Source organism: Tamandua tetradactyla, chromosome 7 (genome assembly GCF_023851605.1).
Source record: "Tamandua tetradactyla isolate mTamTet1 chromosome 7, mTamTet1.pri, whole genome shotgun sequence".
NCBI classification, from domain to species: Eukaryota; Metazoa; Chordata; class Mammalia; order Pilosa; family Myrmecophagidae; genus Tamandua; species Tamandua tetradactyla.
Genome location: NC_135333.1, coordinates 135,946,963 through 135,969,126, shown reverse-complemented (window position 1 = coordinate 135,969,126; position 22,164 = coordinate 135,946,963). Strand labels below are relative to the sequence as shown.

Below are 22,164 nucleotides of genomic sequence, written 5' to 3'. Positions count from 1 at the left end.
ACTTTTCCAAACAGTATGAGACCTGGCCTGAAGGGGCCTGAGTAAGTTCTTGGGCATGCTGTGATTTACAGCTGCTGCCTGGAGCAACATTTTTGTTTCCTGAGGTTTTGGGTAGCAGAGGGTTGTGATTCTTTTCAAGTGCTGCTTTTCTTCCCCATGACCCTTCCTATCCATGTACTACTGGCCATTTGCTCTCCCTCTACCTTTAAATGTTCATATGTCGCTGGGTGCACTTTGGGAGCATGGCGGTCTGATGTCACTTTGTCATTTGTCCTAGTAGGAAAGCTGAGACTTCTCAAGCACAAGGCAAAGCAAGGACCAAGCTTCTGGGCTGACATTCTTTTGTACTTAAAAACATGAGCTTGCTAAATTTGGTTGCTGTTTCTTTTTTTAGCAGGATAATGCAAAAGTCTGAACTTCCCATGCAGAGAAATAGTATTGACCGAAGGCAACGCGTATTTGAATTTCCTCTCCCCAGCGTCCACTCTCTCTCGCCACTTCTGATTTGATTTCTTACTTATAAAGAATTATTATGAGGTAGAATGGATTATGAGTTTCCCTTAACACAGAACAGACCTGAATAAATGCAAAAATCCAACAACTGACCGTGTTCACTTTTATATTAAGAATTTGATGAATAGACTCAGGGGTGAATATGTTTTAAGTAAACAACCCCTATTCCGTAGGGAACTTGGTGCAGGGAATAAAATGGAGTCTCAGTCCAACTGAGCTGTATAATCAGCAAAGCCGTCACCATCTGTCAGGATTCTCTCCTCTCCCTCTGGCTAGGGCTTCCGGGGCCCAGATGACAGACGGGTATCATTGGCTGGCTAGAGCACTAGGTCACCCCACCGAGACAGGTCACCTTGTGTCTTTGGGGTGTTTTATTCCCCACCTCCCCCACCCTCCCTGCTCCCAACTCTGATCCTGAGGAAGGAAAATTAAATTTTAGTCTTAAGATTAAACGATGACAGTATGCAATCTGTCAGCTCCTTGCTGGGAGCCAAGCAGGTTTGTTCAAACATAAAAGAAAGGAAAAACCTGATCAGAAACAGGGAGCCCCACCTGCGTACAGCCCATTTAAATGCACTCCAGCACCTCAAAGGTGTGGCTTACCTTTGCAGTGATGTGTGGATTAATGAGAGTGCATGGAGATTTCAGTGTATTCTGGCTATAATGTACTAGAAATGAGAGAAACTGGCATAAATGGAGACTCAAAAAAAGAGATTCAACACTCTGGTGAGTCGTGGCAGGTTCCACACAGGGAAACCACTTTGAGGCACACAGAACAAATGCAAGCCATGAGCAGGCACTCTGTCCCTAAGCCCAGGAGTTTTAAAAGTCGGTCATCCGTTTCTGCCTCTGATTGAATTTCACAGAATTCTTTTCATAGATTGTTTCACAGATTTCAACCATCACTCGCAACCCCCTACCCCTGCCAACCTACCCAATAACGTGAGCCCTGCACATTTTTCAATTTCTCTAGCGGCAGCTGTCAATCTCAATCTCTTCCACGGAGGTATTCCCCGGACAGTTGCTTCTTGACCCTCATGCTGAACTCACTTTCTTCTCTCTTCCTTATGCTGGTTTCTCAGGGCTTTCTCTTGAGAGGTGGTGACCTGGCTCTGGACCTCACTTTAGAAAAGCTCTGGCAAGAATTTTTTATGAGTCAAATTAAATGTAATCAATGCTCTCTCTCGAGATAACTCAATTAAGTCTCTTAATAAAGAAATAAAGGTTTTGGAGAGGGTTGTAATTATGAATTGAGTTGCATTTTAATTTGGAAGAAGGATGACTGATAGAGGCCAAAGACACATGACAGAGAACCTTCTAGAATTCGCTTCTGGATACAATAGTTTCAAATGTTGGCCTCTTATCAGGGAACTGTTCTAAACTGTCTGCCTGGCATATCATCCTGCAAAAAGCTGGACTTTCATTGATGGATATTAAAAGTTATTTAAACAGTGACCATTTTAGAAATATCACAAATACAATGAAGACTTGGCCTCCTCTGCTGAGTTCTCAGTTAGGCTGCTAAGCAAGACTGGAGGAAATCATAAACCAATACAGATTGGGGCCTCCATAAACTCAGTCTTTTGAGTATCATATTTTACATCCTTTTACATGTTTCAACTTCCTTTCCCTTGCTTCCCTATGATTATTTCAGACCTTTAGCACTGCTCTCAAATCTACTCTGCCCTTTCTCCTCTCCATTGTACCACATAACCTCACTTCTGACTTTATTGAAAAACTAGAGGTTTTTACACATTTATCCTTTTCAATGCCCTGATCTGACATACAAATGTCTCTGCATTTGTCCCTGTCTCCTTTCCCATTCCCTAGTGAAAGAGGTGACCCCTCTGTACTCCAATCCAACCCTATCCTGCTTACTTCAGGATTGGGACCTTATCTGGCATCTTCTCTGTTTATTAAATATCATCCTTTCGTCTAGCTCCCTCCTTGCAGTCTATACCTGTAAGACTCTTGGCCCTATCCCACCCATATCCCACTCTAACTACTGTCTCTCTCCTTCCTTTCATTGAAAAGACTGAAGGCTTACATTTACCGTTTGACTTCCTCAACTCAACTCCCATTCATTTCTCAAACTCTCCACTGTGTATTCCACCTTCCAGACACTTGTTGTCAAATGTTATCATTGACCTCATAATGTCTAAATGGGAAGGACTGGGGAGGGGACAGGTCTTCACTTCCTTGAAACTTGTGCAGCTTTCAGATAAGTGTGGATACAGCTAGCTCTCTGAACTTATGTGCTGAAATGCAAAGAGGCAGTTCTGAGTTCAAATATTAACTCAGGCCTTTCTAGCTACATGTCTGCAAGCAAATTATTTATTATTATTATAGCTATAGACTCAATAACTAACATGGATTGAGGGTTAATAATGAACTGGGCAGGGCTAAGTTATCTCACTCAATTCTTGCAGCAGTTCTGTGAGGTAGCTAGCTATGATTATTTTATAAGTAAGAAAATGGAGACAGAGAGAGGTTAAGCAATTCACCCCTAGTAAGTGGTAGAAGCAGCATTCTTAACCATTATCTTGTAATTAATTTTCTAAGGTCCCTGTATTTGTTTTCTAGGGCTGCTCTAGCAAATTACCACAAACTGGGTGTCTTCAAACAGAAATTTATTCTCTTTAGTTCTGGAAAGTAGCAGACTAACAACAAGGTATCAACTGGACCATGCTCCCTCTGAAGCCCCAAGGGGAAGGACCTACCTCATCTCATCCAGCTTCTGGTAGCCTCAGCTGTCCTTTGGCTTGGCTTGTAGCAGCATAACTCTAACCTCTGCCTCCGAAGTCACATGGCATTCTCCCTGCATCTGTCTCTGTCTTTGTGTCCAAACTTTCCCCTTCTTATAAGGACACCATTCATATTGGATTTAGGGCCCACCCTAATCTGATATGACCTCAGCTTCACTTAACTAGTTATATCTGCAAAGATTGTTTCCAAACAAGGTCTCATCCTGAGGTTCCAGGTAGACATGAATGGGTGGAGTGGGGGAGATGACAGGGCACTCTTCAACCCAACTGAGTCCCATTTCCTGACAGAGGTGCATATGATACAAAACACAAGCTCTTGCACCAGACTGGCGTTTCCCCATGAATGTCCCAAAATGCAAAACATGCAGTATATCCCAAACCACAAGGGAATTACTTTTCCCTCCTCTTCTGTGATTTCCTGTCTTGGTAATGTACTAAATACCCTTCTCCAGGAACTTCTGTCCATCTTGATTCTTCCATTTCCTTGATCCTCCCACATCCTCTTGATGTCCAACTTCCTGGATTCTACCTTTCTCTCGGTTCTCACGTCAAGACTCCTCATCCCAGTGTTCTTGGCCTGTGGTGCCACTCAGGCCTGCACCTCTCTCTCTCAGTATTGTGTTCCATTTCCCAACTGCCACAATACCTTGGGTCTTTCTTTGCTGTAAATGACTGCTTTTGGAGGAGCTTTCTAAAACTCAGATAGGATCATGTTCTTATTATTTCCAAAGAGGCACAGTATGTCAAGTCTTTGTCCGACCTCTAAAACATAAGAGTCACAGTTTGCATTCAAACACAGTATGCCTGGGATAAACATCTGTGCTTTTAATGACTCATCAGCTCATGCCTTCGTACCCCAGTTCTTCTCATGGCCTGTACTCTCTTCCAAGGACTTCCTTAAAGCTTCCATGATGATATTTTGCCTAGGTACAATTTTGGCGCACCATCAGTGAAATCAGACAACCACAAAATAACACATCAATTGAATGATTGTTAGTGAACTTTTGCTTGTTCACATCTCTGTACCCACCCGAGGAGACTTGTGCCAGAATCAAAGCAGCAAATTTTCCAGAAAACACTAGTTAAATGAAACTCTATGCTACTTTTACAGGAAAAAATGCTGAAAGTATAAATTCTCAAATGAAATAGATATTTAACTCTCTTAACTTTTCTGTCTTGAAGACATCTGTATCAATCGGGGTTCTCTAAAGAAACGGAACCAACAAGAAATATCTGCAAATATGAGCTTTATGAAGGTGTCTCATGCAACCATGGGAATGGAAGAAGCCAAAATGTGTAGGGCAGGCTGTGAAGCTGGTGGCTCCAGTGAAGGGTCTGGATGAACTCTACAGGAGAGGTTCACTGGTTGAAGAAGCAGTGAAAGAGTCTCTCTTCTTCCTTTAAGGCCTTCAAATGATTGGATTATCTTGTTGGTGGGAGGTGTGCTTTAGCTGATCACAGATGTAATCAGCCAAAGATGCAATCAACTCACTGATGATTTAAATATACCAGCCTTCCAGTTTATCAACCAGCCACAAATTATTCTTGCAGCAATGATCAGGCCAGTGCTTGTCTGACCAGACAACTGAGCATAATCACTTGGCCAAGGTGACATCAGAACATAACCATCACAACATCACAGATTATTTATTGATCTCTTTCATAATGTAAAAGAGGAAAATGTATGTGTGAATTGAGGAAATAATATGAAGATCAGCTGAAACTGTAATTCAAAGGGGCTGTGGGAAATTTTTACAATTGTGATTACTTTTTGTCAAGGTTCATGATTTTTTATTTGCTCCTCTCAATACTAATGCATATGGTAGGAATTTCATCCCCATTTTATGAATGTGGAAACTGAGTCTCTGTAAATTCAACCAACTTGTTTCAAATCACCCTGTTCAATGGTGGTGGAAGCAAGATTCAAAGTCCACCTTCTGACATTAATATCCAAGCTATTCCTACATCTCAGCCTTGTAGAGATCTGAAGATATTGTTTAAATAAGAATATTATCTGGGGCGGGCCGCGGTGGCTCAGCGGGCAAGGTGCTTGCCTGCTATGCCGGAGGACCTCGGTTCGATTCCCGGCCCCAGCCCATGTAACAAAAACGGAGAAACAAAATACAATAAAACAAGAAAATGTTTAAAAAAAAAAGGATGTTTCCCTTTCTTCCTTCCATCCTTCCTTCCTTCTCTCTGTCTTTCCTTTAAAAAAAAAAAAAAAAAAAAGAATATTATCTTGGAATAATTTTAGATTTTATGAAAAGTTGCAAAACTAGTAAGAGAATTCCCATATACCCTTTTCCCAGTTTCTTCTAATGCTAACATTTACTAAAATTATCCAAACTTAGAAACTATTATTATTAGTATATTACTATTAAGTAAACTCCAGTCATCAAATTTCACCAGTGTTTTCCCAATGACCTTTATTTGTTCCAAATTCCTATCCAGGATTCTATTTATTTGCCATGTCTCCTTAGTCTTTTCTGGCCTATGGCAGTTTCTCAGTGTTTCCTTGTTTTGCATGACCTCAATGATTTTAGAGCACTAGTTGATATGTTGTAAAATGCCCCTTAATTTGGGTTTGTTTGATGTTGAGAATTTTTCAACACTCAAAAATTTCACTTTCTGTTTGCAGCACTCTATTCTATATTTATTTGTCTTTTGGTAGACATATTTCAAGAGGCAGATTTCCTGTTCTTTTGCTTTTTGCAAATGATTGCATATTTTCTCTTGATACCACTAAGGACTCAGACGTTTTGTCAACACCATTTTTACCTTGTATATAGTTGTAATGCCTATACACAAGTCAGTCATTTTCCAAGATAACTGGTTCCTTGAGGTCTAAAACAGCAAAGGAAATCATCACAGAAAAGGGGATGAATATATATGCAAATTAAGATCAGAAGCCATTTCAGAGAGATAGAATAGTAGCTAAACTATGGTACTACATTACTAATAGTAAATTAACTGTTATTATAGCACAAATTGGGTTAAATGAACTTCAAGATTTACTAGACCAATAGCCTTGTCCAAGAACTGATAATTCTTTGTTGACAGTTACTATGGGTTTGAGGACTATCAAAGAATGAATTCTGGTGGTTCATTTGGTGTAGTAACAAAACGAAATGATTAAGATGACAGCCCCTACCCAGTACTGGCACCCAGTAGGTACTTGATCAATGTGAATTTCTTTACAGGGAATGTTTACCTAGAGCTTACTGTGTGCCAGGAATTCTAGTGTTTTGTATACATTAACTTATTTAATCCTTATCACCCTTCCATTTTATAGTTGAGGACACTGAGGTCCAGAGAGGCTATAAATTGCCAAGGTAACACAAATAGTAATTGGTATGTCTGGGATTTGAACCCAGGCAGTATGGCAAGTGCATATATGCTTTTAATCATGATGCCTCTCTGCTTTTTTTTATCTATGCAGAACCATCTGAAACTTTAGCATTGCACATAAGTGAATTTTCAAGATGACAGAATTTTAAATAACTTAACCTTTTCTGTTGGAGCTATTTCTAAAACACATCCCTTGCCTTCTTAACATAGATCGTATACTTCCTGATATCAGAGGGCTATTAATGTGAACACCAATTCTTACGTTTGGCTTAACTGTTTTTACTTTACCCTATACAGAATAGCCCCACACTGACAAAGTGTTGATGAATTATTTTCCTGCTATTTTGATTTATCAGTTTCTTTTGCCATTGCCATCTCTGTCACTTCTTGATGCTTTCAGTTGCCTAACTCTAACAACATCCTTTTTCTCTCTTTATGATCATTACATCTACTTTGCTATTAGAATTGTATGTAGTATAGATACTGGGGGGTGCTCTAAGGCCTTATCCATAAGTTAAGAACATAAGAAAGCATGTGGTTTGTGACCTCTATTTCAGTTGCTCACACATCACTCAGATGACCTCTTTGGTTTCCTTGACTCTGCTCCATAGAATGGAGTTGAGATGCCTTCTGGATAAGTAAACTGATACATCACACATCTTGAATATAATGTCTAAATAAAATAGATAATGAGCTACCAATGGTTATGCAATAACCTCAACCACTACAGTCAGACCCTTGCTAAAAGCCATGCCATTTATGGCAAAAAAAAAAAAAGAGAGAGAGAAACTACCTGCAAATCTTTTACAAAATAATGAGAATGGGACCCACCACATCTTGCAAAGTTCCCATTCACATCATCTGGGAATTGGGGAACAGTGAACTTTTCTTTGGGCTCATCAAGAAATTCTTCCCTGTGGCAAATATCCTTGATCATATTTGGAGATGTAGCGTGGGCTGTGACTTTCATCTTAGCAAGTATCTGGCACCCCATGGGACACTTGCAGATGGTGATCTCTGACTGACGCCATTTCCCATCCTGACACCTAAATTCTTGCCATTGAAACCATGAGGCTATTTATCTTTTTGTCTTTCCAAATGCAAAAATTTTTCCAAGGCATCTTCAGATGGATGGAGTTTTTGTACCTGGCTCGTTCTAGTGGAAACTGGAGTCCTCCGTCTGGGCAGGGCTGGAGCCAAATTGAGCAGGAAACTGTTTCAGCTGCTATTCCAGACCTTGCTGCACTTGGGAGAGGTTTCTGGATGTGAATCAAGTGTTTGTTTTTAACTGCAACATCTTTCCTAGATTTTTGGTACTGGTTACTTCTGTGGCATCCCAAAGCATCCATATAGGAGAAAGGGCCCAACTAGGTGCTGCTGCGGAAATTCCTCAGGGGCAAATTGTTTAGAAAGCTAAGCATTTTTTTCTACACAAGGTATTCAACAAATCTAAAACTGGTTACTCATAGTTCAGAGTGGAAATTATTTAGTGACAGAGAGTTACTTGGTTCTCAGATTGTAAATATAACACGCAAATCTCGTCATTTATTGATTTAATGTGTGATGAATATTTTATCCGTCTATAAATGGAACTGAGAATCCACCAAGTAGTTTAGTTCATCAATAATAAATATCCCTATTAACTATGAGGTTAGTAGACTTTCAATTTGAGACCTCAATGGAATTGATCAATTAACAAGTGTTTAGAATTAAGAAAGGCTTCCCCATTTCAATTCTTTGAAATCGCATACCCAAAGTCCTCCTTAGATTTGATAAATGCATTATCAGATTCATTCTCTATCCAAATTTAATTGCTTTATTTCCAACCCTGCAACCATTATCCTGTGGACCACAAAACAGAAGAGATGTTCAGTTTTGACACTGAGTTATAGTTAAGGCAATTTCTTGATGGATGAATTATTAATGTTCAAGATAAATTGGGTTCCCAGGCAACTGTCCCAACATGACTTTTTAAGTGATAACAAATGTAACTGGGGCTCCAGAAGTGGCATCCTAGTCCAACCTCTTGCCCATCAACTGCCCCTCATTTTATGTATGATAGAACACAGCCATGAAATCTGAATTCTATTTCTAAGGTAGTTATCCAAACACCAGTTATTTCTAAGAATAGCAGTGACCATATATTACTAACCTACTAAGGCATTAGACTGTGCTCACTGCCTGCTTATAACTTGTTTCTCAGTCAACCTAGAGAACTGGACTGTAATTGAATAATAACAGGAGGGAAAGTTCTTACTGCTACTTTTTTTTCTGACTGGATAACAAACGAGTTTTTGTAGAAAGGCCCTAAAATGGATAACTGCCGAATTTCCCCTTTTGTAGTAGGATATTAAGGAGTGCAGTTGTTCTCCTTCTTATAATAATATGGTTCTCTAAGAGCAATTGGCTTAAGAAAAAAAAAATCCATTCTGTAGTTAATCAATGAAGAAATACTTGCTTAAAATATTGCTCTACCATTCACTTCTTTCTATTATCTCCTCCTTTCACCTTTGAGAATTTTTCTTCTCTCACTCTCTCATTTTTCTCCTCTAATACCCTCACTAACACACACTCTTTCCTTCACACCTTTCTTCGGGTTCCATAGGAGACTTCATTCATTATTGGGTATTTTATGCTACTTCGCCCTCTACCAACTGGGTTATCACTTAACTGTTTTATCCAGAGTGGCCCACTTCAGTGTGCTTTTACTTGCCCTTTTCTGACCGAAGGAGGAAAGCTGTTTTAATCAGCAGGTTACAGCTGAGGCCTATTAGCGGTAAGAAGGCAGCAGGAATTTCTCCTCTCATTGCCACTTCATGGCTCATTAAATCACGTTCCTTCCTGAAGGACAGACTAGGGAGATCAAGGAAAGATGGGAGGAAGAAAGAAACATGAAGATAGTAACCATTGCTACCATATATTGAGGGCATACCTGAAATCAGAATCTTCAGGCACATTAGTTCATTAATTCTCACAACCTTACAAAGGAAGATCATCCTTATTTGAAAGATGGAACTTATGAGATTCAGAGTCCAAACCGCTTGCACTGGGATGCCCAGCTAGTAAGGAATCAGAATTTGAACCCAGGTCTGTGTGATCCCATACTTCAGCTTATTTCTACCATTGCATGTTGCCTCCCTAGATGTAAGACTGAGGGGGAATTAGCCACTCTCTGTGCCCTGAGGGAGGACACAGGAGCCAGGATAACCTTGAAAACATTTGGTTCCCAGCTGCTACTTTCCTCACGGGAAACGAAACAGTTGTCCTTCCAAACAGCACATCATCACTCGGCCTAGAAGGTGCTGACATTCATATACAAAGATCACTTTGTTGACCCATTGTCAATCTATCATTTTTAACAAGGATTTTGGGGCAAAAAAATGTGGCTAATAAATCAGAATTTAACCAACCACAGCTTGGAAGCTTTTTTATGACATGGCTGATAATGGAAATATTCACAATAAAAATTAAAACAGCTACCATTCGTTGAATAGCAACCATGATCCAGAAATTCATACATCATTTCTGACTCCCCCTAATAACACTGTGAGGTAGACATTGAATCTCCATTACTCACAGGCATTATGTAATTTCCCAGAGGCAAAGACAAAGAAAGTAATTGAGAAGTATTTGGAAGCCTGGTCAGTGTGCACCCAAACCGCACAATTCCCACCCAATCAGGGCTGCTCCTTACCTGTACTCGCCAGGGTGGGGGGTAGCCTGGCAAATTTGCCTTGGGTGTTCATGACTGAGCAATCAAATTCCCATTCACTGAGGCAGGTCAGAGGTAGGGAAAACATCTTGCAGTCCCTGAGGCACTCTCAGACTTGGTGCAGGGGGCTGCATCTGGTGAGAACAGTTAGGTTTCTTGAACCCCAAGAGGTTGAGCAAAACAGGGTACATTGTTCTACCACAGGGCTTGAACCAATCACAACAACAATCCTTAATTGAATGACTAGAGTTGAATTTATGGCTTATAACCCTTAATTTATGTGTTTATTAAACAATCACAAGAATGTATAAACAGCTGATCACAATAACCTACTTGCAACCCTAAATATGAAAACTTACTAACCAATTGCAATGTACCAATATCACAAACCCCACCTCCCTTTGTTTAATCTAATAAAACTCACGTGCCAAACAGCTTCTGTGTGTCTTTCTTGAGCACGCCCATGCTCACCCCTGAGCGTGTTGTTTCTTTTTCATCAATAAATTTTGCTCACTTGCTTATACCTATTTGTCTCATCTTTGGGTTTCTTCTTGTGATGAGACAGTGAGCCTGGAATGAGGCTCTGGTGACAATGGATCTCCAGCAACATCTGGGGGGAAGGCTGGAAAGTTTGCCTTCGAGCGTCCATGACGGCAAGCAATCAAATTCCCATCAATGATTAAAGTGAATAATTGAATATCTTCTGCTTTATTCTTATACTAGGTTTGGCTGCAAACCATCTTGCTCTCATGTTTAATATTAATGGACTTTCAATGATTCCCAATTTTCCAGAAAATAGATATCCTACAATTTAAGGGCCCCCAGAATTTGACATCAGCCAACTATCCACGTTTATCCCTGTCTTCCTTATCCATCGGGCTTATCCATTGCTTGACTTTTGCACATTTCATTCCACCTATTTTAAAAGCTGCTGCATCACTCCTATTGAATCCAGCTCATATTTCACTTCCTAAATCATATGGAAAATCCAGATTGAACTACTTACTTTCACTCTGTACTTTAATAGTAACTATCATCTGTATAGGTTCTGGGTTTTTTTTTGCCAATTAATTTTGTATGACTTAGAGGCATGGCTCTTCCAGTACCTTGATACACTATTTACATCTTACAATGCTATTTAACTTTTTTGTTTGATCTCAGTTAGATAGTAATCTCCTCCCAGACCCCTTCATATCATCTATGCAGCACAAAATACATTGCCTGATTTACAATAGGCACTTAAAATATCTGGCATGGTTTCTTTGACAACCTTGTGGCACAAGCCCCAAGGTACAGTTCCGTAATGATATAAAGGTACTACTAGAGTTAAACCTATATCTAGGTTAACTTGGATAAAAATTACAGTTATTTCATCAATTTGGTGCTTTCATATAACCTGAAAGAATGAGAATGTAAAGAAAGATGAAATTAATAGAATATAACCCTGAAGAATGAAATGAAATTTGGCTTGGAAATGAGTAATCCTTTCATGCATTTCATTTACATTACACCATTTCATAACAATATCTATGTCTCTGTGTATGCAACTAAAAGCTCAGGAGAAAAAGAATCAAACTTTGGATTAAAATAATTCCTTTAAATCTATGGTAATTCTGATGAACTGCTTCCCTGAAAAAAAAAAAATACATATATGTAACTGTGCTGGTGTGAAGCTATTAAGTACCCCAGAAAAGCCCATATATTTTAATCCATTCCTGCAGACCTGTTGTGAGTGGAATCTTTTGATTAGGTTATTTCAATTGATATGTGACTCACCCCATTCAAAGTGAGTCTTAATTCTTTTACTGGAGTCCTTTATGAGAAGATGAAGGACAGAAAAAGAAGGGGAAGACACCCAGCAGGAGCTTACAGAGAGAAAAGCCCCAGAGATGCTAAGAAAAGACTCCAAGAAGCTCAAAGAAGAAACCACTGGAGCCAGGTGCTGAAAGCAATGACACATAGGAGTGAAGGACCAGCAGATGCCAGCCAAGTGCCTTACTATCTAAAAGAGGAACCCCGGATGCCGGTGGCCTTTCTTCAGAGAAAGTATCGCCCTATTGATAGCTTAACCGGGACATTTTCAGGGCCTTAGAACTGTAAATTTGTAAAATGAATAAATCTCTATTGTAAAAGCCAACAGATTTTTGGTATATTGCGTTCTGGCAACTTTAGCAAACCAAAACAAGATCTTACCTCCAGGAGTGGGAAGAGCACTGCTGAGAGGCTGTAACTATAAACAAATTGGGCTTGATGCTTTCTGTAAGGTTTGTTTATTTATACACCTGTTCATGAGTCAGGGGTGGAAAAAGCTGTTCCAGTACTGAAGAGTAGCCAGCTTATTAGCTGGAGCCGACCCTATGACCTCGAAGTTTCTTTCATCTTGGATAAATAATTGAGGTAAGGAGAACAGAAAAGCCATCCAAAAAAAGGGGGGGGGGGAACATATGTCCTTCCCAAAGACCAGTTGTACTCATCACATTCCACTAAAGTCTCTCCCTGCAGAAAAGAGCCCTCATAAATGAGAGCACTAATTACAATCATTACCTAAAGTAACAAACCTTTTGTGACAAGGGCCAATGATGTCCGATATGAAGACTAAAACTCTGTATTTCATTTTAGTACAAATTGCCTTCCTGTTTCATTTGGCAAATACTTCAATATTCATCTCAAAGTTGTTCTTAGAATGGACATGCAATTATCTGGTCTTGTTTACAGCAACAAAGGTCAGATTCTTAAGCAGATATTAATAACCACTGTGCTAAGAGCATTCTTCTAGCTCACCTCACATGCTGAGCTTTGCCCTGATTTCAACCTTGTGATAATTTCATGATGCCCATCCTGTACCCTACCAAGTTTTAATGATTGCATATCCATGGTGACAACCACTCCTAATCAAATTTCCTCTTATTACCCTAAATCATTAAGCATTAGAAAAGATATCACCTTGTTCTATTAGGGTACATTGAGTCTGTGGGAGTAATAGAGGAAAAAATATATCTAATTTATTTAGTTTCCCAAAACTTGCAGATTCTGGGTAACAGCGATGCAAGAAAAAGTTCATAATGGCAGTGTCAATTTTGAAGCTAGGTTCAAGTCTGTAAAGGGGAAAATTGATATAATTCTGAAAAGAAAGCATAGCATAACATCAAAATAATTTTTCTAAAACTAGTTGGCTATTTTAGATTTAAAGCAGGACCAGATATTCAATTTTATATCTAGTTCTTCATTTATACACCTGTTATAATAGCTATCATGCTATTATTAACATGCCATGGTCTAGATATATTCAAAGTGGTAGTCATTTAATATTCATAACAATCCCAGTGTGTAGCAACTATTATTGTTCCCATTTTACAAATGGAAAAACTGAGACATAAAGTTAAGTAATTTTCTCAAGGCCATGAAGCTAATAAATAGCGGAACTGGGAGTTGAACTCAAGCAATATGGATCTAGAAGCTAAGGGCTTAACCATTTGTATTGGTTTTTGCTGTTATTTACCCCAAAAAAGGCTGTGCTCTGATTTTTTTTTTTTCCCGGCATGAGCAGGCTCCGGGAATTGGACCTGGGCCCTTGGCATGGCAGGTGAAAATTCTGCCACCAAGCCACAGTTGCACCGCCCAAGGCCATATTCTTTTAATTCATTCCTGTGGGAGCAGACCTATTGTGGACGGGACCTTTTGATTAGATTGTTTCCAAGGAGATGTGACCCACCCAATTCAAGGTAGGTCTTAATCCTGTTTACTGGAGTCCTTTGCATGAGGATAACAAGACAATAAAAGGCAAGAGAGCCAGAGATTTAGAGAGAGAAAGAAATTCCCAGAGTCATTTTGGAGAAAGCTGATACAGAGCACAGAGAGGAAGAGAAATGCCCCAGAGATGCTAAAAGTGGAACAGCAGGACACAGGCAGTACAGAGCAAGGATCCACAGAAGCTCAGAGCGAAAGCCAGTGGAATCAGAAGCTGAAAGCAATGCAACCAGGGAGTGAAGAAGGACCAGCAGGTGCCAGTCACATGCCTTCCCACATGACAGAGTGTATTAGTTTGCAAGCTGCTGTAATGCGATATACCAGAAATAAAATGGCTTTTAAAAAGGGAATTTAATAAGTTACAAGCCTATAAAAATGTGCAAACTAAGGCATCCAGAGAGAGATAACTTAATTCAAGGAAGGCCCATGGGCATGGAACAGCTCTGCCAGCTGGGAAGTCACATGGCTGGCATCTGCTGGCCCCTTGCTCCTGAGCTCCATTGCTTTCAGCCTCTGTTCCTGTGGGGATTCCTCATGTTGCTTCTCTGGGGCTGGCTTTCACCTCTTGGCTTCCCTTGGCTCTCTCCAGGTTCTGGCTTGTTTAACATCTCATGGCAATGTCTGCTGGGCTCCAAGTGTTGGCATCTGTGTCAGCTCTGGGCTCTGAAGTTCCCATCAGCTCTGTTGTTTCTGAGGTTTCTCCAAATGTTTCCCCCACCCAATGATTCCAGTAAACTAATCAAGACTGACCTAGAATGAGTCTTCGCCCAATCAAATGGCTACACCTAAGACTGGGTGTGTCACATCTCCATGGAGACAATACAATTAAAAAATTCTGCCCTACAGTACTGAATTAGGATTAAAAGAAATGGCTGCCTCCACAAGATTGAATCAAGATTTAAATGTAGCTATTCTGTGGTATACGACATCTTCAAACCAGCAACAGAGGAACCCCAGATGCCATCAGCTTTTCTTCAGAGTCAAGGTATCTTTTTCTGGATGCCTTAATTTGGACATTTTCATGGCCTTAGAACTGTAAATGTGTAACTTAATGAATTCCTTTTGGAAAAGTCAATCCATTTCGGTTATATTGCATTCCAGCAGCTTTAGCACACTATTTACTACTGCCTCTCCAACTTAGACTGTCATTGCCAGAGGAGTCAAGTTTTATTTTCCCTTTGGATCCAACCTCCCTATGTATGAGCACCCTTTGTGAATGTTCTAATATCAGGGGCAAGGACCTGTGCTGCAGCAAACATGAGAAGTCTATTCTAGTCCCATTTTTGAAGGGCCAAAGGTAATTCTCCCAAGGGAAGATACAAGTGCAGTTCTGTATTGATCACCTCACAACTGTATGAGGAAAAGTTTATTATAGCTATTCCTTTTTTACAGGTGAGAAATCCAGGAAAGTTGGCTAAGTTACTTAAGGTCACATACCTAATAAGACACAAAAGAGCAGGCAAAACTCACAAGCAGCAACATCTAAAGTGATTAAGTAATACATGAAATAAAAAAAAACAAATGAAAAGGAGGCGAAAGAGAGAAAAGAGGGAGAGAGAGAGAACAAAGTTTCTGGGTTCAAAGAAGTTTGGGAAATGAATTAACAAAGTTATGCAGATTTCTTATCAGCAGGATTTCTCATAGCCTTTTTATAGAAAGTATTGTTAGCTATAGTATGAAGAATTTTCCAAACTTATGTCACTCTATTTTTTTTATAAGACATCTCTAGGAACAATGTTTTATAATATAAATTTTGAGAAATGCCAATTTAGAGATTTGAAGACATTTGAAGACAAAACATCTAGTCCAGGACTATTTCATTATAATCTTTAAGACAAAAGTCAGGGTGTACAGAAAGGGATATTCAACATCCTTAAGCTTAGATTTTCATTATCAGGACTGGGTCAGAAGCAGAAAAAGGCTGCTGGGGTGAGGGGTGTTGTTTGAAGCAAAAGACTCCTTTAAGACAGACAAATATATTAAACACTGTAATTAATTGCTACCTGATGTTATTTCTTTTCTACTCTGTTACTAACAGTATATACGTATATGTGCATGTGTTTCTATGTTGTAAATGCCTCAACCAAATTTTAAACTACTTTGATGGCAGGAATTATGTTTTATGTTTTTTCTTTGCCAGTATGTTTACGACGTTGCATCTCTGCCCAGAATAAGCATGCAAAAATATGTTAAATGGATTAATATCTTCTTTTTTTTTTGCATGGGGGGTGGGGCGTGCTGTGCATGGTCTGGGAACCGAACCTGGGTCCCCTGTACGGAATGTAAGCCTTCTACCACTGAACCACTCGCGTACCCTTAATATCTTTTTAATAGAGGATCCAGAAGAATTCTAAAGCTGAACCAATTGACTATTATGCTCTTATGATGATGAAATGAGATAATGCACGTAAATATTTATTATTCATAATATTTATCTGTGAAAAAATGTTAACAGTAATTCAAGTTACTTCAAATTCAACATTACAGGAATCTCTACTACCAATCATAAATCAGAGGCTATAATTAAACATAGCTCCTTTTCTCGACCACTCTTTGGCCTTCAAGTCCTGGTAGGTCTTGCAACAAAATGCAAAAAACCTGAGATTTAATAGTGGCTTTTCCACACCAGTTTGAAAACCTGAGTTAGTTTCCCCTCATATTTAACCCATTGCCAGCCTTTCTGGTCTGCTTCACCCCTTCGTTCACCCTTTTGTTCTCCTTAGCTATACTCCTCCCACCTGGATTTCTAGCTCCTTTGAGGGCAGAGCCAATGTAATATCGCTTTCGTGTCCCTCTGTTCTAGTTATCTACTGCTGAGTAATAATTTCATCCCCAAGCTTACTGGGTTGAGACAACAATCATGTCGTTATCGTCAGGCTTCATGGTTTCTGTAAGTCAGGAGCTCATTAAGGGCATGACAGGTCCAGCAGTCAGATGGTGGCTGGAGCTGGGTGCTGGCCAAGCATCTCCCATTCTTACTGTGGTCTCAGGATTTCTCCTGTGGTCTGTCTACGTGGCCTAGTTTGGGCTTCCTCGCAGCATTCCTTGGAGCAATGAAACTGCTTATGTGGCAGCTGAAAATTTTAAGAGAGGATTGCAGTAACAAGGTGGAAGCTGTATCCCCTGCTATGACCTAGCTGGGAGTTTTGCACATCATGTCTACCTCTTCTATTGGTCACAGAGCTTGCCCAATATCAACGAGGACAGAAGATAGACCACACATTTCAATAGGAGTGTTAAAGACATAGAAGAACATGTCGGATGGGAGTTAATTTTGTGGAAAATACAATCTGCAACATCATCAGAATTTTTGATGCTGTGGTAGGCTGAATAATAGCCACCCAAAGATATCAGGTCACAATCCCTGGGCCTATAAATGTCCCATTACTTGAAGAAAGGATCTTTGAAGATGTGATTAAGTGTAGGAGTATGGGGCAGGCAAAGGATAGAGATTAGCTATTCTCAACACCCACTGCAAACAGATCAAGGAGAAAAGGCACAGACAATAGCACAAATAATGCAGATTATCCAACCAATTGGATGACAGTTAACACTTACTCAAAGAGATCTTTCAAAACAAAGATCTCTTCAAAACAAAACTGAATCACAGGAAACTTTCTGCAACAGAAAGGTCTTGGAGGTGCTCAGTGAACAATCTTAGTTCAGGAAGAGGAATGAAAAGTTATTTGATATGGACTGAATCTGAATATCTGGTTAGTACTGCTTTATCTTATGTTATCTGTATTTTCTCCCAATAATGAATTATCAAAACAACTTAAAAGTGACAAAACTAAAAATAAAAAATCAAGGAAGAAAATTTGAATTGTGAAAACTGTATCATTGTAGAATCCAGTAGTATTCTAAGCCAGCATTTCATAGAAATGATCTTCTATGGAAATAAGCATTATGCAAAAAATAGTTACTATGGACAATTATTAGCTAAAAAATATTACCGAGTGTTTTCACTAGAAGACATCACCATTCATTTAATAAGTTAATATTTACTGTGGATATTTAAAGGAAGATAGCCAAGGTGGTATTTTTCAACTGCATCTTTTTGTTCTACAAGCATTCCCCAGGACTGGTATACTGAAATATCTTCCCCAAAAGTCAATCATATATCAAGGTTTCAATTTCCACAGCCAAAATACAGAACAAGGATATTCAAGCAGCCGTGGGTCCATATCACCCTCAAATTACATTTTGCCCAGTTTTTTCCCTTATGAATATAGTGAATGGGATAGTCAACCAAATCTTTAAAAAGAAGCAGCATATTTTAAATTGGGTAAAAATTATTTGCCAAATGCTTGCATTCTAGAGCTTAGTGCTGTAGTCTTGGAGAATTATTTATAAACCATCCAGAGACATTCTGACCATGGTGTTAAAATTCCTTCTGTTTTCAGAGTTCGGGACATATTACCTCTACTCAAATAAAATCAAGAACTACCAAAATTTTAGGATTAGAAGACTTAACATTTAAAAGTGACCAAAACATAGAGACTTATTTTGTTATAACACAAATTTGAACTTTAAGTTCATGAGGATATAGACACGAGCAGATGACTTAACTGGAGAAGGACCCTAGTCAACCACCAAGCTTCTGTACCTCAATGCAGATTTCTTTATTGTTGGTAAGTTTACATTTGATTGATTATGCATTTTATATGGGTAGATAAATCAGCTCTGACTGCATTCAACCATGAGTAGCAGAAAACTCTTACAATCATGAATTAAGTAGGTAAGAGGAATTTTGCTTACATATCAAGGAGTCTGGAGGTGGCAGCCAATGTCAGTGTGATGGAATCATGTTTCCTCTCCCATCCATCTCCATTAATCTTGGCAGTAAATTATTCTTATGGTCACAAGACAGCTGCGGCATCTGCAGGCATCTAACTGCCACCCAGGCAAGAAAACAAGGCACGGGGCAAGGGGAAAGGGAAAAGAGCAAAGATATGTGCCATCTGAGTTTATTTCTATTCATCGGGAAATCAATATTTAAAAAAAAATTCTTATCATAAATTTCATTTTACATACTATTAGTCAAAATTTTTTCATATGGCCACCCTTATCTATAAGGTAACCTAAAAAAAGAATGAAGATTTGCTTTTGTTTTCCTTAAGCTGGGCACATTGCTGCCACACAAAAAAACTGAGATTTTAGTAGTAGGGAAAATAGATTGGGCAGATGTCTGGCAATTTTATTTCCAAATTGTTTCTTCAAATTTGATAGGGACATGTGAAGGTTTTACAGTATATTTTTTAAAATTGTCAAGGGTCCTTTTTACTTGGGTACTTTTTAAGTTCATTTGTGCTAAAGATTTAAAAAAAATTGTAGTACAGTTTTTCTGGTATGTAACAAACGAAGATTCTGAATCTATTTATACATATATATATATGCACATATATAATACATCAATGTGCATATACTATAAAAATTTGTATAATATGTAATAATCATAATAGTAATACAGATTATATACTATATCCTCAGAATCTCCATTTATAACATAAAAGCAAAGTTGCAATTTAAAATTTTTCTTTATTATAATTTACATAGGTTATTATAATTTGTAGTGATATGTCATATAACAATACATAATATATATGTGATATTTCAGTGTAAAGCAATCTCTTTGACAGTTGATTAGCAAATATTTATTGATTATTTACTAGCTGAATAGGAAGTAGGGAGGTTGATAAAAAATGAAGGAAGAGTAACATAGAGGTCTTCACACAGCTCCTTTCCCCCCAAAGAACCTGACCAAATATTAATGGATCAGAGCCACATACAGACAACAGAGAGGAGTGAACAGGGGATGGAGGAGGAGGGTGCTGAGGGAGGACTAGCATGAACACGGATAGCCACAGGCTTCAATCAGTTCACTGATCAGATCCCAGGATGGTAGGGTCCCATCCTGATCTGATGGAAGGATGTGATCACCCCCAAATCTTCATTCAACACTTGCAGGAACTCTCACACATGTTCATTATTCCCATGAGGCACCTGAGAACCTGTGAAGTACCTCTGCCCACATCCTCTCACCTGACCTCAGTGAGATAGTCTCACTTGCACATACCTTTTTGGTTGTCCCTGTTCAAGCCCCTTCTAGCAGTGTGTGTTCCCATAAAGTTGAGGGCTGGAACTCAGAGCTGAGTGCTTTATACCTTGTCAATTCTAAAAGTAGATTCTGAAGGAGTCCTTCTGTTTGCTTCTCAAGCCCCAAATGATGAGCTCACAATCATTTATAAGATGCTTAGCTAATGGGGGCTGTTCTAGGAACTATACTGAAGTTAAAAAAGGGAGAAAGAGGCAGTGCTTCTATCCCACCATCCTTCTGTTCTCATCTCATCACTCATGGATGTCCCTGTTCCTTCCATTTCTGGTCTGTAGTTGTTTCCTAGTGATAAGAACCTTAAGGAAAATGTCAGATGTGTACAAAAGAGGTAGCAATGGGAAAAAAAAATTGTGCTTTCCTTCTCAATTGCCATGGAAAAATTTTTTTCCTATCTTAAAGTTCTAGCAAGATGGCATCAATGTTTTGTGGGACTGATACTTTCTCCTTGATGTCCTGACAAAAGGGGAGAGGATACGAGAACATTCATTCCTAAATGCCCTTCTTACTTCTACTGCCTTGCTTTGTTTCTCCATTCCTTTCACAGCAAAGGGAGATAATTGAATGGGGAATCATGGACTTAGGTTATATGAATTCTGGTTATGAACTTGGAAAACTTATGCTCAGGCTCTCTAGGTCTATGTATTTAGTTAACTATTGCTCTATAACAAAATTATTCCAAAACCTAATAGCTCAAAAAGACAAGCATTCATTATCTCACAGTTTCTATGGGTCAAGAATCAGGATGTGGCTTAGCTGGAAGCCTCTGGTTCAGGGTCATTAAGGTTCCACTCAGGCTGTCAGCCAGAGCTGTGGTCCCAACTGAAGGTTTGACTGGGGGGAAGATCTTTCAAACGCATTCCCATGGTTGATGGCAAGATTCAAGTCCTCATGGTCTATTGGACTGAGGGTCTCAGTTGTTTGCTGGTTTCACTCTGTCAGTTATTTACCACTTAGCCCACTCCATAAGGAAACTTATAAAATGTCAACATTTTTCATCTTTATCTCTTCACACTTTTTTTCTGGCTAATTTCTTCTGACTTAATTTACTCTCTTCAGCCAAGTTTATTGGCTTTTAAAACTGTCCACTCAGACTTTAATATTTATAGTATTTTTCAGTTCTAGAATTTCTATTTTTGTTTTACTTGATTTTAGAATCTCTGTTTCCCAAATGTTATGCCTGTCTTTAATACTGGAATAAAAGAGATAAAAGCACTGTGCTTAGCACTTTAGATGTACCATTCGATATAATCTTCACATATACTAAAATAGAAGTATTGTTTTATAACTTGTGCCTGATAATTTCAATATCTGACATCTGTGAGAGTCTATTCTGTGGTCTGATATTTTGGGTGGGCTCTTGTTCATGGTACCTTTTCTACCAATGTTTCTTCCCAAGTATTTGGAAAACTATTTGTAGAAGTAATTTGAGGCATAAAGTGAATTTATCTTCCTCTAGAAAGGATTTTTTTTTTTTTTTTGCCAGACATTTGGGAGTGCTAGAAGCCCAGTATAATTTTAATCCAATTTCAAAGTTTGAGGTTTCCTTGGCCCCTTGTCTTAGGTTAGCAGGGCAGCTATAACAAATACCACCAATTGGTTGACAAACAACAGGAATTTATTGTATCATAGTTTTAGAGGTTAGAAGTCCAAAATGAACGTGTCAGCAGGACCATGTGTCTCTGACATTTGCAGCATTTTGGTAGTGCCTTTCCAGCAACCTATAACTCAATCCCTACCTCCATCACATGCCCATCTCTCTTCTCTTATGTCCAAATTTCCTCTGCTGTAAGGACTCCAATCATACAGATTAAGGCCCACCTCAATTTGGTTTGGCCATATCTGAATTAATTAATTGGGTCCTCAAAGGTTCTACATACAAATGAGTTGACATCCACGGGATGGGGCTTAGAATGTGAACATGTCTTTGTGGAGGGTATGATTCCATCCATTAACACCATTTGATA

General features: G+C 39.0%; 1 long non-coding RNA gene across 1 annotated transcript in view; it reads right to left on the bottom strand.

Moving 5' to 3' along the window:
- Positions 1-10,326: 10,326 nt before the first annotated feature.
- Positions 10,327-22,164, bottom strand: part of LOC143690172 (uncharacterized) — a 38,621-nt gene continuing 26,783 nt past the window's right edge. The window contains exons 2-3 of the long non-coding RNA XR_013179022.1: positions 18,844-18,978; positions 10,327-10,472 (exon numbers count right to left, since the gene is read on the bottom strand). This is a non-coding gene — a long non-coding RNA (uncharacterized LOC143690172). The remainder of the gene's footprint in view (positions 10,473-18,843; positions 18,979-22,164) is intronic.